At 38.9% G+C, this 22,006-nt stretch overlaps 1 protein-coding gene across 2 annotated transcripts in view; it reads right to left on the bottom strand.

Moving 5' to 3' along the window:
* SMIM3 (small integral membrane protein 3) overlaps positions 1-22,006 on the bottom strand; it is a 376,844-nt gene that overhangs the window by 313,228 nt on the left and 41,610 nt on the right. The window contains exon 1 of one of the 2 annotated variants that reach the window (XM_044069400.1): positions 6,145-6,266. The exons of the other annotated variant lie outside the window; for it this stretch is intronic. The gene's annotated coding sequence lies outside the window, so the exon portion shown is untranslated. Of the gene's footprint in view, positions 1-6,144; positions 6,267-22,006 lie in introns of those variants that run through there. 2 annotated transcript variants of the gene reach the window in all.

Raw genomic sequence — 22,006 nt, 5'->3', positions numbered from 1 at the left:
TTCTTTAAGGAATGCATCTAAGGTTCCAAAGATATTTTTTTCAGATATCTCCAAATATTTTTTTACACTGCGAAAACAAACTCATAATAACCACAGCAAGCTCATACTATGATGTTCTTAACCAGGTTTAGAACATAATAAATAAAACGTAAAATCAGTGCAGAAAGGACCAAAACTAGACGTGTCACTGCCATGCTCATTAATTTTTATTGTAAAAGACTGGAAAAACATTTTCTTCAGACCACTGCTGTTAAAGAAAAGGGACATTCTGTTCTGTATCATCTCATTTCACACATTAATAAAATGAACAAAAAATAAATAAATAAATAAAACTGTGAAGTCAGCCATTTGTTTGCACACAATGAACTCATTCTCGGCTATCTCCAGCACTGGCCTGAGCTGAATCAACCATTTATCCTGCTGCCTAAGAATATTCCACATAAACACATCTTTTATACATCCTTTCGGCATGAAGAACTCTAAATATTCATAATACTTGTATTAAAAAACATTGAATTCATGTATGAAATGTTTGGTGTTTGTTCCTTAAGTATTCTGCAGTTTAAGGTTTAATGACATATGTTAGAACATACATGCATCAAATGAATACGTTTAGATTTGTTGCTGTAAGTGAACTTTCGCGTTACGTAAGAAAGCCTGTTTCTGTTTTAGCTTTTGTTCTTCCTGTAATAACAGAATGTTCTGATTCAAGTAACACAATCTTCAGTAAACACCTGTGCCATTTTCTTCTTGGAAGCTATTCTGCCTTCATTGCATCTTTAGTCTAGGTGAGGCAGTGATCAACATATGTAATTTTTAAAAAAGACCAGTATTGTAATTTGAACAGATTGCAGTTTATACTGGGAGTCTGCTACACAGTATGTGCACTGCAGTCACTTTATTCTCATGTAGTGTAGCAGATATTTTAATTTACTAAAATATTTTTTTAAAGCTGCAGTCATTCTTAAAACAGTCATATTACTATGGGACATCTAGCTGGTTATATGACAGAAGGTGAAGAAAGACAGAAACACCAAGATGAAATGGCTTCCTGATTTTATGTGAGACTTGAATCTGTCCTTAAGCCCCTTGTTAGCAGCATTTCTATAGGATGCAAGTCCTGTATACAATATCTTAAGAAAACTAGACCAGATTATGTGATCACGTTTATTTCATCATATATATTTCATGATCCTTCTGTCTGATACATTTCAAGAGGGCATGACTCAATGAACTTAGCATCCAGGTTAAACATTGGGATTCTGGCTTGATCTTCAGTTCTTCTTTCTCTGCTAACATTAAATAAGTAACACAATGGGGCCATTACAGGACCATACTTTTCTGAATGCAGCTTTTGGCAAAAGAAAATGTCCAAAATGGCATTCGGGAAATAAGTCCATGAAATTTGAAAAATGCCTTTTCAGTGGGTGTGAGGCCCACACATAACATGCAGGGACTGAGCCATCCCAAGACCCCTATTAAAGGTCATTGCAAGGGGGGGAGAGAAGCTTAAACAAGAATCACTGGCAAATCCTTTTTAGTCCACTGAAACATTAGATAAACTATACTATTGCCCATCCAGATGAAACTGATGGAAAATGACATCTAAACTGTTGCTACTAGTCTAAAAATGTCTGCTGGTTTAGACACTGCACATGGAGAGCTAATTAAATAGTCAGGTGTCCATACTCTTTGCATATTTAAGGATCTGCAGGGCTCCCAGGTAACACAATTATCATTTCCTCCTCACCCAAAAGAAACTCAGTAGTACTATTTTGTTATCATAAGTTGGACACATAAATGTTATTCTAAGTCAGTTGTGCAAGAAAAGGGAACTGATTAATGATTGCTAGTGTTCTGAACACTGATCTTTCATTCTACACCTGGTTATACAATGAGGAGTTCGGTGGGTTCATGGCCAAACAACTAACAGCCTGGGCATCAACCTTGGGGGGCAATAGGTTATTTGCACTGATGTAGGTTAGTAGATAGGAATGTATGCTACTAACATGGATGAGAAATGAGTGATAACTGAAGTGGGTGGGAATAAGATTAAAGAACCGAATGGCTGCAAACTGGATTATACGGCACAGACAGTTTTAGTGAGCGGTACTGTGGCATGAGCAAGGAAAGTGATAAGTGAAGTACCATGATGGCAAAGGGAAGCAGGGCCCAGTGTTTCTCATTGGGTTCATTTCAGAAATATCAGAGGAAAAGAGTTCTGCTGAATACATAAAGTTAGGTACAGTAGGCCACAGTGGATGGTGGAGAGAAGAGTCCCAGCAGGAATCTGGAAAGTGTGATTAACTAGATTGAAAAGTTACAGTTAAAGTTCTGTGCAGACAAATTCACCTAGGCTGCAAAGACACTTCTATGAAGTTTCAGCTTTAAGGAAACAGAACTAATGGCAATAGGCAAGAAAAGGATATTGGTGGATTTAAGAAAAAACACATCATTAGCAATGTACTGCAAAACATTTAAGCACACCAGTTTGTCTGGGACATCCTGATTTAAACTTAAGTTAGCACACTTTCCAGGTGTCCCATTTTGCTTGCTAATAGTCCTAAGCAGTCTTGAGCACAGGTTAGCCCCATTCTGTTCACCTACCCTACACCCAAATGTCACCCACACCCACCATTTCTAAACTTAAACTCTACAAACGCATCCCCTTAAACTAGCAAACAATCACCATTCAGTAACAATCAACCAACACTTTAACACTACATTGTGCCTATTTCTAATCCAACCAGCTCATCATAACCAGACAGACTATATCTCATCAAAGAGTGTAACATCAACAAAGCCACACTGCACCTATTACATGACATCTCTATCTCTCCCCTCTTCTTATTTCTGGGCCCTGCCCCTCTCAGCCTTTCCTCAAACCCACAATGCTTCTTAACGACTTTATTGTTACTTCCTCTACTAGAACAATTAACATACATTGCATCTCCTCCTCAAGAGCTTCAACTAATAGACCAACCACACCCAGGTTCTCAAACTATAATTCACACTGCGGCCCTATGCCACTGCCATATCACACCACAGCTGATCACCCACACAATTACTAAAACCTAAATATTTCACTCATAACTCCACCCTCACAAAACTAGGCAAAAAATCAAAAAATATTAACAACCGGTTCTACCATTGCCCCTCAATCCCATCCTCTCTTAAACAATGCAGTGATATCTACTCCAATCCCGTCCCCAAGCAGCTAGTTTCTACCCCTCCAATATTTCCAATACCTCTCTGCATCCAAAGTTAAAGCTATATGACATCAGTCTAAGAAGAATTCTAAATAAGATACCAGAGCTACATGCCTGGATAGCTCTCCACTCCTCAGACATCTTACCAAGAACAGAAACCTGGCTAAAACAACACATAAAAAATGGAGAAATGTTCCTTCTCAGTTACAATTTACTTAGAGTAAATAGAAAAAAAACTCCAAAAAAGGTAGCATTCCCATAATGTATGGAAACACCCTGTCACTTACCATCTCCACACTCCCACCCCCTACAATCAATAATGCAGAAAAGTTCATCACTTCATTTGAACTTCAAAATTATAAAAGGCTCTGAATAATAGCTATGTACATTATCCCAGTTAATATTAACTGATACCATAAAATAATACTTATACTGGACATATACAAATATAAAACAACAACAAAAACAATAATACTTGGCGATCTAAACACAGACTGGCAAGCAATCCATGACAATACCCTAAATAAATGTATAAATCTGGTTTCACACAGCTCATTCCCACCTCAACTAAATACAACAAAACCAGCAACAAGAATTCCACTATAGATTGCATACTAACTCACCAAACAAATTACTTTTCTCTGACTTCCACCAGACTTTCTAAAAGTCACCATTTGCCCATTTATGCCATTAGATAATGAAGCTTCCAAAACTAACAAAACCATTTCAGCAAAACTCATTATATTACCTCCTTCTGACAAGAGATATTTATCTCCAGATTAAAATCAATCAGCTGGCACAAACTAAAAGCGCTTCCCCTCACACTACTTCCTTAAATATTGTTGACACCCACATTCCATTCTTTACAAAAAGTGTCATATCTGATCCAGCACTGTGGCTAGCTAGAGAAAGAAAACGGCTAATGAAGAACAGGGACCGGGAGTGGAAATCTGGGAAAATAAAATATCACAGCAAATCAACAGCATTACAAATGCCTTAGAAACCTAGCTAGGCAAAGAACAAAATCTGAAAAAAAGTTATTCAAAAACAACTCCCTACTCAGTAATGAGTCTAACCTGAAATGATTCTGGACCTTAATAAATAATTCATCATCGCTGCACCACCCAACCTTCCCTTCCTACCTTTAATCCTGATTCCATTGCACTGCAGTTCAACTCCTGTTTTATAGAAACTGTCACCTCCCCCCTAAAAATACATTTCCACCATCTCCTCTCCACTTCTAAACCATACTAACTGCCCCAGCCCCCCCACCCCTCCCAGAATTAACCACCTGCTCAATAACCCTCTCTCACCCTTGTTCCCACTTCTTCCATTAGAAAGCATCTCCTCAAAGTAAAATCCACTACCCCTGTAGCAGACTTCTCTGCAAAGTACATTCAAATTGCTTTAGATGCCATGGCCTACCATATCTCAATATTAATTTGCTGTTCTATCCAGGAAAGCTATGTGACTATTCTATGGAAAAAGTCATACATCATTCCTCTTCACACTGAGACCTATAGTCATCCTGTCCCCCTATCCAAAGTACTAGAGAAATGCATCCATTCCTAGCTACTAACCTACATCATTACAAATTGTCCCCCATACAGCATGTTTTTACCCTCACCACAGCACTACTACTGCCCACCTAAACTTTACCACCAATAAAAATCAGTTCAGAAATAAGGGTAATGTAGTCTTTGCAATACTCCTTGACCCCTCAAAGGCATTTAATACCATCTTCCACCAAAAACTACTACAAAACTCTTCCCTGAGCCTATGTTAGCACTGTCCTGGTTCCACAGTTAGGTCAGCTATAGACTTTGGCCTGTGAAGTGGCAAAGTGACATTTCATCTTTTCTGTCTATTCATAAAGGTGTACCTCAGGGGTCTATCCTAGGTTCTATGTTATTCAACACATTCATTAATGACCTCTGTACCACCAGAAAACAAGCAACCTTAATCTAGTACTCTGTTGTCTCCACTCTTATCTGGTCAATCAATAGATTAACTAAACTGCAACAGTACACACAAGGCACCCTCTCATCCACAGAGGTATAGCTCTCCAACTATCAGTTATTAATAAATCCCAAAAAAATAAATGTTTACCCCTAAAACATGTACAAACTACAAACTTCTCTTTAAAATTACTTCCTCAGACCAAACAGCAACAGAGCTTGTAACCCACACCAAACTTCTAGACATCACCATAGATAATGCCATGAAATTTGATCACCACATCAAACAGGTTATAAGCAAAACACACAAAAAGTTAGGTCTCCTGTATTGTGCCAAGCCATTACTAAGTGACCACACCTGAATATGCAATGCCACAACCCTTCTATTACCTACACTCCTTCATGCATCTCCCATGCTTGTCAACTTACTAACCACTCAAATTAAAATACTTGAAAATTATATAGCAAAGTAGCCCACTTTGCTGCAAACACGCCCTGCCATTCTCACAACTGCTCTGCACTAAAATCACAACATTGTACTGAACTAACTAACTTTGTCACAACTTACCATCACACACACAATCTCATCTACCATCTGATAGACTTGTCCCATTAGCAAACCTAATCCAATCTTCCCTCCCTCAGCGCTCACTTTACTCCACAGATAAACTTCTCTTACTCCCTAGTAAACCCACCAACATTGCTGGTGACTCACTGTATTCTTCTCAGCTTACTAATAGATTGATAGGTAGTACTAGACCAGGATCCCTTGTGGACAATGTTAACCCTAGCCAATTTCCCTTGGTGAGAATCAAACCCTGTACATCTTCTCTGTGAAGTATCAAGCCCATACATCACCCTGCAACCCCAGTCTAAGCTATAGAACTCCAGCCTTCTATATCTAAGACAAGGTAACAACCCCAGATCCTTAAAAGATCATGCGTAGTACATTTGATATACTTGTAAAAAAGCCTTACCTTGAGACACACCACATCTTCATGCTGACCCTCACCCCTTTATAAAAAACAAAGCGATTTAGTCCAAGCAAAAAAAAAAAAACTTTTAAACTACCCAAAAACATGGAAGTCCCGTGTGAATGCCCTTTTGATCTGTTCTTCTGACTGGGACGTTTGCTGCATGCTAATGATGCTCTTCTGAAGGCTTACTGAAACTACTGATCATTTCTGTGAATAAACCAAGACTAACATTTTGGTTTGCTCTCGATTCTGTTATTGTGAAACATTTGTCTGTGTGTGTGCATACGTGACATATTAACTGGTAAAGAACTGCAAAGCAGTTTTTCATAAAGATAATTGCTTACAGCTGTTTACCAATTAAGGCATTAAGTATTCACATAGTGTTTCCCCTGAATGACATCAGTATGTCTTGCCAGGATGTACTAACTGAAGCAAGACATTTACAGCTGCATTTAGTGTCATTTCAGCATTTCATGGGAATTTTAAAAGTTTACTTTTTTATTTTTGCTTGGACTGAGTCACTTTGTTTTTTTAATTAAGGATTGAGCACCAGAATGAAGTTTCGCTGTGTTTCAACGTTAGGCTTTTTAACAAGTATGGCAAATGTATTAGACATGATCTTTAACTATCCTTGTGTACTGTCTCCGTTTTTCCTATTCCACACCCTTTCTTCCTTCAGACTTGCTTTTTTTCACCCTTAAAGATTAATGTGTATTATTCATGTACTTTTTGCCTCTACTACCTATTTCAGACTTCCACATACCTATGCTCCATATTCAACACTCTACAACTCTAACAACAGCCATCACCGTTCATCTCTAACATTCTCATTCTCACTGTCTACCACCCTTTATTAACATCCTTTCCTCCACAAGCCTCTACTACTCCCACCAATCAAATTTTTCTACAACTCTATTGTTTATATAATGCAACCATTTCACTTTATTTCTTGCTTTTGTAATAATGTGTGTGTTTGTGTGTGTGTGTGTGTGTGTGTGTGTGTGTGTGTGTGTGTGTGTGTGTGTGTGTGTGTCTATATATATATACATACATATATATATACATACATATATATAGACACACACACACACACACACACACACATATAAACAAACAAATTCTCACCATAAATAAACCGAGTAAATCCCCTGGACAAAGCCTATACTTGTACTCAGTAGCAAAAACATGGAACTCCTTACTTCTAACCAGTAGAATTATCCTTTAACTTTAACCTTTAAATGCTCCCTAAAAGAATACCTTACAAAATCTTGGGCCTGCTCCTGTGCCAGTCCTGACTGAACTTATTCACTATGTTTCACTCACCTACTTCAACCTTAGTCGCTTCTCACAACCCATTCCAGCCTCCTGCTTCCACTCCTTTCTTTTGTTTTTCCCAATTACCTTACCTTCTCCACTTCATCTCTGTAGACCTGTCTTCTACCTCTTTCTCTTTCCTCCCTACTTACCTAAGCTACCTGAAGACACCCTACCATGCACTCTTCTTACAATCTCCTTCTCTCCATCATTCTTCCTTCTATAACCATAACATGGACACCCTCACTCATACTGACATCATTCAGTTTCACCTCACTGTCTCTAATCATGTAATTCCTGATATCTCTTTAAATATCTTATTAGAATTGTCTCAGGTCTCATTTATCACATACTAATCTATGTAACAAATAATATGACTATTGAGCTTTTCCTCACATATTCTCTTCAATTCATGCTATTATTTTTCATTGCATTCGTCTGTGAAACGTATGTTCTGTTTTTTCTCATTACTACATATTTTCACTCATGTTTTGTGGTGTAACATGATATTTTATGATTTAAAATATTTGTACTTGCTGTTTTGTGGTGTAACATGATACTTTGTGGTTTAAAATACCTGCACTTGATTTTTGGAATATTGTGATTGTGGGGCTTTTCTCCCCAGGCTTCTGCTGAAAATGGGCACTTTCTGGCCCAGTTGGACTTTCCCTGTAAACAAATCAAATGTCAAATAAATAAATACACACACACACACACATATATTATGTTACACTCTGGGGCTTTTCTCCATGGGCCACAGCTGAAAAGGGGTTTTGTCATTGAGTTGGACTTCCCCGTGAAACAAAAGCAATCAAATAAATAAATACATGTCTCAAACCAGTGCCTGACCCAGTCACATGTTGGGACTGACACTATAAAAGTAGCCACAGAACAGAAATGTTTTCTGTTTTTTTCTCTAGTTTTCTGATTATGATTTCATTTTACTTCCTCTGGCTCAGCTGTTCCTCTTCCTGTCTGCGGACATAGCTAAATACATAATCTTTATGGTGGTTTTCTTTTTACATAGCTAATATACTCCCGTACGGGTTTAGCATCATGGTGGAACCAGAAAAGGAATTAGCAGTGGCAGTAAGGTACTTTTTTCCGATACAGTGTTTACAGAGTTTGTATTATTTGAGCTTAGCATGACTGCATCTGCAACACTAACAGAACTGCAGCTAAAAGGCAAATTGCTGACTGTAAGAATTGGAAATACACTGCCAGAATATGGTGATTATGTAAGTTAAGAAGCATCTGTGAAAGCCTGGCTCTGTTTCCCTGAGTCAGTCATCACATATGCAACCCCACTTGAATCACTCTTATATTACTCTGATTTTATCTTCATTTTCTTTGATGGTTATTATGAGGAGTGTTAACAGGCATGCTGTTGCAAAATTCCTTGAATTCATTTGTTTGATTTTACTGTCTGGAATGCTTTTCACAACTCAGCCCTTCAGTAAACAAATTTTTCATTAGTTTGTTTTTTCCGTCATCTCCACTTTGAGTAATAGCTTACCATGTATTAACCGAAAACAAACATTCTACATTCCTCTGATTTCTTTTTTAGTCCTTGTTCTGCTTATTTTAATAACTTTCTGTATCGGTTTACTGTGTTGATCCTAAACAGGTATCAGATAAAAAGTTTTCATTATTTTCTTATACCCCATATCACTTTTAACTACAGAATCTCCCACTTTAAGATTCCATCTCTTTAAACACTTCCCCCCATATAGTTAATGTCCTTCTTTAATCCTTCTCTCTTTCCTTCATTCTACCCTCTCACTATTCATTATATTTCAAACATTGTATCTTTCTAACTAATACATCCCACCCCAGTAATATCTTTTTAATCATAAACACCAAATTCAGGGAGGTACATGTATGCAAAGACTGCCTTCTGCAAAAAGCAGCCATAGACAGCCATGTAAACAGAACTGATGGACTTGTTTATAGTACTGTGCATACTGCTTGTATACCATAGTTTAAAATAATTCACTTGCTTTATCACAGACAGCTAAATAATGGTTATGTACTTTGTTAAACTTGATATATTTTTGCTACACTTATCAGTAAACCTACCCATGTTGCAGCAGCTTTAAACGTGTATTCTTTACTGACAGTACAGTTTGCCACAAAGCTAACCATTGAGAAGAGGATGAACTTCTAGCCTAAGGGGCTCTGTGACCTAACAAAATTCTTTACCATCATAGCAATAATAATAACAATAACCATTTGGTAACCAAATAGGCCCCGCTGAGCACACAGTCTCATTTTCATGGGTGACCCAGGAGCAATGTCTACTTAAGTGGCTCAGTCAAGGTCAAACTTTAAGCAAATGAGAGCTGAGAGAACCAAATCCTATACCACAGAAACTGCAACTCACAGCCTTAACCATCTCCATGAGATGCCCAATTGGAAATGCACTTATGGCAGCAACACTTCATTCTGTTTTTCATTTCACAGACTGCTTATAATAAACAACTAATCTAAATGAATTGCATGCTGATTAACAAATCATGTATTTCTATAACTAGAACCATGCCTACATTTGAATACTCCCAGCTTCATATCATGTTTGTACCACTCCAGTTTTGTATTGTTCTCCTGGTAGGTCTATGGTACACCAGGTGATAAGTTATTTACTGTTATACAGGCTGAATAAATATGACCTATTAATGGTAACATTTAACATGAGCCCTAACTCTGTTTTCTGGGCTGCATCTTGGTGTACAATCTGTTTTTTTTTTCTTTACTTTTTTGTACCATTTCTTCTGGGATCATCTACAATTCAGCAAAGCTGACCATTAATTAAGAGGTGACGGTAGATTTTCTGACTGTTCCTGAATAACCTTTTTGGCTGCTACATTCTTTGTTATATTAATTAAGTTCAGTACCAACCTGGGATTAAACAAACTGACATGCTTCCAGCATACTGTATGTGCATACTGTAGCCGATGGTCATGACATCTGAGAAATTTTGAACTTATGTAAGTCTGTCACTGCAAGTACACCATTTTCCTGTAAGATTTAAAATCATAGTTAATCTCACTTTTTTCTGAGAAAGAAGTATTATTTTTGTCATTTCAAGAAAATGATAATGATATGATTCAGATTATATAGCAATTTTCTAAGCCTGAACAATATGAAATATCCATGTCTGTTATCAACCAATAGTAAACAACAGACAACCCAAATGGCAATATATGACTACTGGTGATAAATAGCAATACAGGACCATATTGTCCAAACCAATTGAAATATTTTTGAAATATTCTAGCAGACTTCTCAGATGTCATGACCATTATCTACAGCCTAAAAAATTAATTTAGTTGGTGAGTGCAGGTATAAAGACAAATACACAAAGTTATCTTCATGTGAACTACTTCACTACATTTTTCAGTAAAGTTTCACAAACATTTAATTATGTTGTGATAAATGTACAGGCGAGAGTTATACAAAGCTATAGTTAGATAAACTGACCCCCTTGGTGACCCCAATCTGGCCCTCTCCCCTCTTCAAACAAAAAAAAGTCATCTATAGCTGAATATCATGAGGACCAAAAAAAAGGCCCTTACTTCAAAATAGCTCTTTTCTACAGACTGTACCCACAAATACACAATCAGCAGTGTGTATGAGTTACTGATCAGTGCTTGACTTGTATGTCTGTAGGCAGTATGGCTTCAGTACTGATAAAGACAATGCTACCTGCAAAAATGAGTGAAGGATTATTACACAAACAGAATGACGAAACTTTGAGCAGCAAAACAAGTCAGACTCTACAGCATATCCACTATTCAAATTAGAGCTACCAGATGGTATGACATGGCAGCAATAACACTGGATACATAAACAGTCTTCTTGTGTGAGACATCTGTTTAATATGAAGAGTGATGCAAATCCATTTTAAATTTGACCAACAACATTCTCTTCCATTTCTACTGCAACCACCATCTCTGTCTACAATGGTACACAAAGAGCACAAAATCAAACAATGGCTTACACTGAGCAAATCTGGGATGTATGCATACTAGAGCAATTTTATCTAGGCCACTCACCTTGACTGTATTGTAGGTTTCAACTAGAAAATCAGAATCATTAGCACTAAGCCCCACCCTGTGGTATGGCAGATACTCCATAGACCCCTACGCTGATCAAGCTTAGTTTGGGGTGGCAAAATCAATTGGAGCTTCAACCAGACATGATCCAAGTTATGATTAGTCAAGATACTGTTCCACTACCAAGTCCCTGGTGTACAGATCAAGACAAACAACTATTTCCAGCGAGTGGCTAAATGTATATGTGTTACATCAGTAAATACCTGAGTGATGCTGAAACTCTGTAAAAGACTGAGAAGTTCCATTGCACGTTCATTGGTCTCATCACTGGCCTGCATTACAGTCTCCTAGGGTTAACCATCCTAAGTACTTATTCAAAGGAACACAGAGGGGATCAAAGTACTCCTGCAGAAATGTCCCAGCTATCTTGGTGGGAATTATACTAAGAAATTTGCTGTTATCTTCCGCCAAATGAGCACACTTGTGATTCCATCATTCATCTGGATCATCTCAGATTTAGATGTAGATTACATGGTTACACCATCACCGGGACTACTTATCTAGTGCTGTGAATGATACAGAGACCTCCAGGAATGTGGTCCAAAATTGTCATCCAATCAAGTCTTAATTATAAATGCCAGGCTAACACTAGCAACCAGTCCACTATACCTCTAGGCTCATTCCTAACCGACCTGGTATTAATCACACATATCTAGGCAGGACCTTAGGGAGTCAGGTCTTCTTTAAGGATCAGAAATGACTGATCTTTAATGGGGTAAGATCACAGGTCACACTTGATGTTTGTTCATGACGTGCTTCAGTCTCAGGTGGTGGTAGGTGGTAATCCTTAGTCTATCCCAGTTGCTTGGGTCAGGACACATGGCAACTGAGCAGTTCCAAATTCTGGCCCAGTGGCTCTTTGTGACTGCCAACCACCTACATGTCAAGAATAATATGAGGCTAACCAGAATAATCCTAAAAGGGTGAAAAGCTAATGAGACGCCTTCATATAGGAGAATTTCATGCTACAACAAATATCACTAAACAACAGAACACAATTTGGCAACAAATTGCAGTCAATTCAAAATTAAACTCTCTAAGCGGGGCAATACCAGAATAATACATCTTTGGAGTAATGATGGAAAAACGTATCTATCAATTATTACTGATGAAATTACAAGAGAATACACAGAGAAAACCCTTATGAACTGCAAGAAGAGGCAATTTGGGGTACATTGCGCATGCTGAGAAGTGCACGTGTATCAAATGTCAAAGACTGAAGCAAAACTGAATTCATGACTTTAATTATGTCCTGAATTAGGAATGGGGTCCATTCCCTTCAAGGTATGTAAAAAACCTAAACATTTAAAGAAATTAAACCAAGAAGACTACAGAGTTGTGAGTAAGTCTAACAAGAGTTTAACTGTCCATACAAAAGAAAATCATCCTGCAGATGGTTCAGATAAAATGTCTATTCAATTACAATGCCTCTCAGGAAATATACTGCTTTTGGTAGGTAAGAAGTCATGATTAACAAATAATCAAGATTTAAGTTGATTTCAGAAATATGAATTCCTATGAAACCAATATAATATGTCCCACAGGCAATGTTATCTGGCATTAAACAACCCAAATATTCTTTAGAACTTCTGGTCTCTAATTGCCATCAACAACACTGCAGTATAACCACAGCTGGGATGTAAAGATACCAGATGCATATTCCACCCACAAAAGCTTAACCTGATTAATGAAGTCTTGAAAAAAAAAATCTGAGACTTCAGTTTTGGTTTCAGACATTTGAACCCATCATACAAAGGCATGGAAGAGCATCCTATGTAATAGAGTAGGCTGTTAATGTCCTCACACAATAAACATAATGCAGTCAACTGCTAAGCCATATGATAATGAAAGCACAATTCAAAAAATGTCAGTTTAAAAAATAAAATGTACTTTGGTACTCATACTACTGGAACAAGATAGCAAACTCATCAGATATGTTGACCATAAGCAAGCGAGGGAGTAATCAGGAAGTTAATGATGTCCAAAATGATTTCATAAAAGCCCAGCTACTATAACACCAGCAAAGCTAAAATATGTAGAAATATGTTGAAATATGTTGAGAGAAAAGTGTGCAAGATGTGAGAGAATGGAATCAGCAGGATGGTGGCTGCCAAAAAATAAAATCTGGTACAACCAGTCCTTAAAAGTGGTAAAAGCTCAAGTCCAGGTCAGGCTGATAACTATTCAGCCAGGAAAAAGAGAGTAAAATTCACATGTAGATCTACTCCAGAAAATGAACATGTCAAACAGCTGCTATCTCTGTAGTCATACATAACTGCAAACTGCAGTTAAGTACAACAATCAGCAAACGGTATGACAGTAAATGTACAGTGCAGCCATTAATAACATTCAGCTTAGTACAGAAATGTCACAATAAATGATACATCAGAGGCACTCCTTACAGTGGTATTTGGTTACCACCGTCTTGAAAACCATGAATTGTTACTACTGACAACCTGTTTGTACTGGGATTTGTTACATCACAAAACAGATATGCATTTCATGTTGGTGTGCTAACAACATACAGACATAACATCACTCTACATGACAGGTAGGTTCCACTATTCCACAGCACGCTTCTACTGGTAAGACATGCCTCATCTCTGTAGGAAACCTTTGTGTTACTAGATTAACCTTGACTTGCCCTAAGCATTCTACATACACAATATTAATGAGGACTCATTCCATACTGGCCCTTCCATGTTTCTGCAGGCATCATCAAATTGTAGTTTTCTCACATGTACTGGTCTATAATGAGGGTGTGAGCAGTTTTAGAACCCCAAAATTACAAAGGAAAAAGAAAAGACTATAGCACCAACATTCACAGTGCTTTTGCACTTATTGGAATTTAACAAGCAGCACACTTCCCAGAGCTTTTTTCTTTTATATTATAAAATGTTTGTTTTTTTTATAAAGCAGTTTTACATTTCTGCACAAGAGTAACAATTCAGTCTTTCTTATACTTAAAATACCTGCCAAATATCTATGATTGCCACAAGCAGAGGAATAAATGTACTAGTGATGTGTAATGAAGCAAAATTATGAAAATGAAAGTGCATTTATTATTTGACATGAATGTAATTACATTAAATAATTGTCATGCAGATGTAGAAGTCATGAAATGAAAAACATTCGGTTATGAGGTAGTACAAGTTAGATGACTCAGCAGTGTTTGCTCACTTGCAGGGTTTAACTGCTGCTGTTGTCATCTTCGGCTCTGCAAACTGCATGCAACAGATTCTTCATCTCTATAACTTACAAGCTGGTTATCTAGAAGCCCTGATAACAGTCTGTTTTCAGAGATGATATGATCATATGCTACCAGAATGAACCGGCCAGAAAAGGATTCCCACACTGAGCTTAAGCAATTGCTATGAAGCAGGCAGAATAACTACATGGAAATTCACCCACCCACACAAACTAACATTGCACGCTACGTGCATGATAATAGTTTCATAAAGCCAAACAACTGCAATGGGGCCAGTTCTATGGAACAGATATTTTGGTAACTGGCAGAGACAGTTGAAGACCTGGTTGGAAAGGGATGGGAAATTAGTGTTCTAACCCACTGCTCTGACATAAGTACTTTACGCTTTACCTAATACAGGCTCCAATACTGCAGCACTTGTAAGTTGGCATCAGAGAATGTAAGCTCTCAGAGGAGTACACTCTATCTAGAAATCACGGGGGTTGTGTAAGTATGCATTCTTGGCGAGTCCAGCAGTGTAGCATTTTACTGTGTTTTTTGGCCAGTGAGATGGAGGTTTTACAGGAGCATGCAGAAATATCTTCTAACACCAACCCCCCCCCCCCCCCCCTGAATGACAGCCATAATCTCCAGCACCCACCTCCTCTCCTTGGTGTCTTAAAGTTCAGAGGTTAAGAAAAATTAATGTGCCCAGTTAGAGCTGCAAGGCATCCTTCACTGGGTTAACTTACTGAGTAGTAACTATGCTTTCTGGATGTTATTTTTCACTGTTAATACAATCCTTTCATGCCAAGACTGAAGGCTGCTGGCATACTTAGATGAGCCATGCCTTAATTCCATCCATAAAATCCTTTTTAGTAATGCTCAAACCAGAAATCAGGGGAAAATAAATGCTTAACAATACTATCAGGCATTGCAGTGATCTTCAAAAGTCACATATGACTCCCAGAGTTTTTCATTTACCTATAGAGTAACTTAAGTCCTTAGCTTTCATACAGAAGCTGAAAAACTAGCTCCCCTGCATTATCTAAGTCACATTTACTTTCTTTGCCATTAAGATACAGAAGAGACATTTTCCCAAGTCTCAGTGTGCCTCATCTTAGCTGAAGTACACCTTACCGACCAGCAGCAGACTTTACCATAAGTATGTTTCCTGTCAGTTTGCCATTGATTAAAGCAGCAGAGACAAAACACAGTCTCTGAGGTGCACAGCAGAAGTACAGCTGGATTGCCATTGAGTATTCTGCACACACAGGGTTGGTATATGCAAACACATGGCACAAGCAATTAATCCACAAATGACAACTCAGTTCACCAATAAATCTGTCATTACAGTAGGTCACAGGAAGAATTATCACACAGGAAGCTAACACTTCCTTTCTTGGAAGAAAAATGAGGGTTTTTTCCACTTTTGTTTCAGACGCCATAAATAATTTGTTATATAAATAACAAATTTTGTCTCATTTGCTACACCCTTACCATATAAAACTGTATTGTGGGAGGAGAGTGTGCAGTCAGTGGTCACCTGATATATGGAAGCTCATCTTGCCCTGGCCTTCATTATACTCCTCCCACGAGGCTGCCTTGTTTACAATCCTATGGCTATATGCTGCTGAGCGTGCACAGGAGGCTATGATGGTCAGTATGTAATATGACATTGTTTACTACTAAATTAAATCAGTACACTAGATTTAAGTAACATGATTTTCCTTGGGTGAAGGCATCCTTTTCTGAGCTTGGCAAGATTTTTATGCTATCTTGAAGGCAAAGCTATCCATTATACAACAGTTAACAAAACTAGAAAATGGGTAACATTTCAAATTGAAATTTTTTTAGCACAGAAATTAGCATTCCATCTAGATGATGTCTTGTTGTGTCCTTCGGCTTTTCCCGGTTAGGGGTCGCCACAGTGGAACTCCGGTCCGCTAATGATTGGTAGTTGATTTTTACGTGTCGAGTTACCAGCCCTGACACACAACCTTCAACGAAGGTACGCCCATTCATGCAAGTCTCCATGCAGAAGATGCTGTAGCTGAGAATTGAACCGGACAGCGTCTTACTGTGAGGCGACAACACTACCGCAGCACCACTACCGCAAAGGGAGTTCTCAGGAGGAGTCCAAAGATTTAAACCAAGGTCATATTTCCAAGTCCTTAATATAGTTTAATAAAATCCTACAGAATATTTAAAGTATGTCCTCAAATAAAGTACCCATTCTCTCATTCAAAAGAGGTAACAAAAGCATCCCTAATCTTCTCAGTGGGTGAATTTACATCTAAGAAAAGTGTCCTTCATTGTCTTAAACTCTCCAGAGATCAGAGTAAGTTAAAATCACTCCTAGTTGCAGATTAATGAGTTGCATTCTCCCAACAGTCTAACACTTCCTCTATAGCAAACAGGTGAACAAAGATTGCACCTAGTGTATCATTTTTCTACCATTCATGTATGTACATACATATATACATACATACATGCATATATAAATACATACATACAAGGCCTTCTTCACATATGTCTGCAGTCTCAAAGGAAGCACTCAGATCTGCTCAGAATTGGTGGTCAAGGACACAACATACAGAAACGCCATGGATATAGCCAACCTGCTGGCAGACAGGTACAGTGAAAACTCCACCCTTCTGTTGCCCCCATCAGTAAATCAGGACATCTCTAGCACCTGCCCCCCTAACCTTATCTCTAGGGTGTAAGTCATCACTGCCCTCTCAAAGGCAAAAAATATAGACTCTATGGGACCCGATAACATCCCAGGCTGCATCCTACATGAACTCAGGCAAGAACTTGCAGCACCATTAAGTTGAGTACCGGCTTTGTCCCAGCCAAGTGGAGGACAACCACTGTCATCCCTCTGCATGAAGGTGGAGCATCCACCGATCCAGGAAATTATAGCCCCATCAGCCTAACTAACCTGATCTGCAAGGCCATGGAACAGATTATAATGGATCTCATTAACAAGGACATTGGTAACCTACAAACACTCAACCCCACACAGTTTGGTTTTAGCAAGGGGAGGTCACACCTGTTAAATTTGGTTGACTTCTTTGAGACAGTCACCAAAGCCACAGACAAGGAGAAGATGGTGCACACCACCTACCTTGACCTGGCCAAAGCCTTTGATACTATTCCCCACTTGGGTATAATAGATAAACTCTCTCAACTAGGCATCAAATTGTATGTTACCAGATGGGTAGCAAACTGGCTCACTGCTAGAACCTACCTAGTCCAAATAGGGGAAGCCACCTCAAGCAGGAGACTCGTAATGAGTGGTGTACCCCGGGATCAATCTTGGGGCCTCTGTTGTTTGGGACATACTTTTCTGAGGTGCAGGCCAAAACCAGTGGGCTATGGTTGACCAAGTTTTCAGACGAATGCAAGCTGAGTGCTGTCATCAATTCCCCTAATGATGTGGACATCTTCCAAGAAGGTCTCACCCAAACAAATAACTGCTGCCAGCAACATGGCCTCAAACTTAATGCCAAAAAAAGTATCATCATCCCCTTTCGGGAGAGTGACGTCCCCACAAATTATCACAGTAATAACAAGGTCCTAAGCACGCAATCAGTCATGAGGGACTTGGCCATACAGGTTGATAGCAAACTGACTTTTCACCACCATATTGCCTCCGTTGTACAGAAAGCTTTCTACATGGTCCACCTCATTAATAAGGGTATCTCATTCAGGGACAAGGAGGTAATAACATCCCTGTATTCTTCCCTTGTAAGACCCATTATTGAGTACAATGCCCCTTTTGGCATGTACCTCACTAAGCACATGCAGCAGCTGGAGAGACCACAGAGGTTCCTTACCAGGAGAATCCATGGCCTCAAGCATCTACCCTACACAGATAGGCTAAAAGCCCTGTCCTTCTACTCAGTCTCATATAGACTCCTCAGAGGTGACCTCTGTCTGGCAGACAAAGCAATCTTAGACACCGCCTTGATGGGACTGCTGCATATCCGCAAGTCAAGCTCCACTCAAGCAATGTGCGACCTCAACCTGACCTGTGACATCAATAGGACTTCTTGCGGGTTAGATTTGTGTCCCAGAGACTCCCCCTTCTGTGGAATAGACTCCGTCTAGACATCAAGGGAAGTACCTCATTAACCCTTTTTAAGGGCAACCTGGATAACTGGATGGGGAATAGAAAATACACCCCTGGGATTCCACCTGCGTCCCTGCTGGACAGGGGCATTGGGTGCTGACATGTTGGAACATGGGCTATATTCTTGGCTAGGCTTGTAAGGGCCTCAGGGCCAATAGCCTAGTAAATTCCTATGATCCTATGAACCTATGTATGTATGCATGTATGCATTTAAATATGTTAACTTGGGTTGAACACTGATCAAACAATGACCAATTACAGGCTCAGCCTGGATTACATCATAATGTAACAAAACAATGTACAGTATACAAATAAAAGTGATTTACATTTATGAGTAAGCACAGAAAATCTGACAAGTGACATATACATAGAAGATCTAAGAAACCAAATATATGTGGTTTACATGGAATCTTGAGTTGATGTTTATCCTTTAATATTTCTAGAAATCACCTTCAACACCCCCCCATCCCATTTCATTGTTTTGGTCCCAGGCCACCATCATATATGTGGCCTTCACAGATGTAGCAGACTAATTACTTTTTCCGGCATCTACATTACCCTTTTATGTACCCATATAGTGCTTCAAGGAACAGGCATGCAATGTGTTCAGCATAGGAATATTCTTTACACATATATGATATCTACTCAGGTCACAACTATAAAGGCTCCATGATGATCAGGTGAACTTACTCATTAACAAATGAATAAATAAATAAATAAAAATATGTCATTCACTCAAGCAAGTGAGGTGCTTCCTCAGGAAGCCCTTACATTCCTCCAGTCTAGGTGCTCTCATTACTCATCTCATCTCTCATACGTTCGTAGGTTCATAGAATAGTACTAAGCTAACTGCCCTTGCAAGCCATTTTAAGCTTAGCCAATTATCCCTTGTGAGACTCAAACCCTGGACCTTGTGTTTGTAAGGCAAAGACCTTAACCATTAGGCCACCCAGTATGTCTTTCGGCTTTTCCCGGTTAGGGGTCGCCACAGCGGAAATCCGGTCCGCTAATGATTGGCAGTAGAGTTTTACATGCTGGCTTGCCGGGCCTAACGCACAACCTTCAGGGAAGGAATGCCCATTCACGCATGTCGACACACAGAAGACGCTCTAACTGAGAATCGAACGCGCAACGTCTAACTGTGAGGTGACAACGCTACCGCAGCACCAACCCCATTAGGCCACCCTCCCAACCCTAAAATGTTGTGTTATCACCATGCATTTCAATGGCAAGTTTTGAACCCAGGACCATATACACTACAGTCAGAGCAGCATACCACTATGCCAAATCAGCAGCTTGACTCAGCTGTTTATTAGTCAGACGTGGAATTAGAACACACTGCCTACTAGCTGACCCCAGGAGAGAAGCAGGCAAAACCTTTTCATTCCTGTCTGTGAGCTAGCTCTTTTATACCTGGGAAGCTAACCAAACCCAAGATGGCAGCAACACTAGAGGGTATCCTGTCAGTATACCAGCAGGCTGGCATTTCTTATTAATTGCCTGAATTTCATTTTGTTACTTATTGCTGTTTAATCTGGTAAGTTAACTGGTCCAGGAACTATTTTCAACCCCAACTTGGGCCATTAACGCAGAGATAGCATAGTTCAGCATAGTAGAAAATATAGAAAATTACTACTGGTTCCCTTCTTCATTCTTTTTTCTGAGATACCAACTGCAAAATAGCTGAGTAAGTAACTCTACTGTGAACTCTGTAGTGTTGTTAAACGTTGAATCTAGATATTATGTTCAAAACATATTCCAGCTGGTCGGGTCAATGAAGGCAGTCCTCAAATATATGATACCACCAATAATTCCAAAAACTCCAAAAAACGGCTCCAAGCAAAATTGATAGATTTATTCCAAAAATTGAAGAGGACACATTGGACAGGATTGAGCGCTTTCGTCTCCACACCGGAGACCTCCTCAGAATCAATATTAAAAGCTGGCAGCGCTATTTATAACACTACCAGTCACACTAATTGCCATCAATAAAACAATTAAACAATTGAACAAATGTTGAACCAATGTGTCCTGTTCAATTTTTGGAATAAATCTATCAATTTTGCTTGGAGCCGTTTTTTGGAGTTTTTGGAATTATTGGTGGTATCATATATATTTCAGGACTGCCTTCATTGACCCAAGCAGCTGGAATATGTGTTTAGATATTATGTTCTCTATAGAAATTTCCCATTGGGCTGGTTAACTATTTGTGTCATACTGTCTGCATTAAGGAAGCAATGAATATGTGAAAAACTAGGATAATACGCCTTGTAATAATGGGTACTTTTAAGTAATCCGATCTACAGGTATGGTGCTGATATCAGCTAGACATCAAGATCTGACCCAACAGATTGCTGTATCAAGTAAAAATTACATAGAAGTGTTTTCTGCTTAAATTTGTTTTTATGATTTTCCCCATGATACTCATACTGTATTCCAAACATTTCAAAGATGTTACTTCTTAAATATAAAGCTACCATTTTAAAAATGTGTATTCCATAACTGACTCTACCCATCCATCCAGCCACCTAGCCATCCTGCCAATCAGGCAGTTATGCATGCCTCTATTTTCAACATCTGCTTTAGGCAGTCCAGGGGAGCTGCCTGTCCTGACACGGATACAACCCTGCACTGAACACCAGTCCATCAAAGGATGCAGGCACACATACATACTATATACACACATAAGGGCAATTTTCCACACTGGAATGTAGTGCCATAATTCCTATCTTTCCCTCATTCAGGACTCTTATTCATAAAAATAATTTCAAAGCGCAGTTTTAAAATGTAACAAATGTCTGTGTTTGTTCCTTTTATTCAAGTGCTACTCATTGCAAGATTCTTTTGGTCTGTTTTATTCAGGTGTTACTCACTGCACTTTAAGCTGATAGTTTTGCTCTGATTTTTGGTTTTGGACTCTAGCAATGCACTCCCCATCAACTGACACCATGATGCTCTCTCCTTTTCTATCTCTATCTAACACACAAGTCTGGATTTCTGTTTGGCCCCAAAGGAAAGGGAAACCTAAAAACACAGATTATACACTCCATGAGCCAGACAGGGAAGCCGTGGGGGGGTCATGATGTAACATTGTCCTTTGCAGCCTCT

Source organism: Protopterus annectens, chromosome 4.part0, assembly GCF_019279795.1.
Source record: "Protopterus annectens isolate FY-2018-M chromosome 4.part0, PAN1.0, whole genome shotgun sequence".
NCBI lineage: Eukaryota > Metazoa > Chordata > Ceratodontiformes > Protopteridae > Protopterus > Protopterus annectens.
This window is presented reverse-complemented; position numbering and strand designations above follow the sequence as displayed.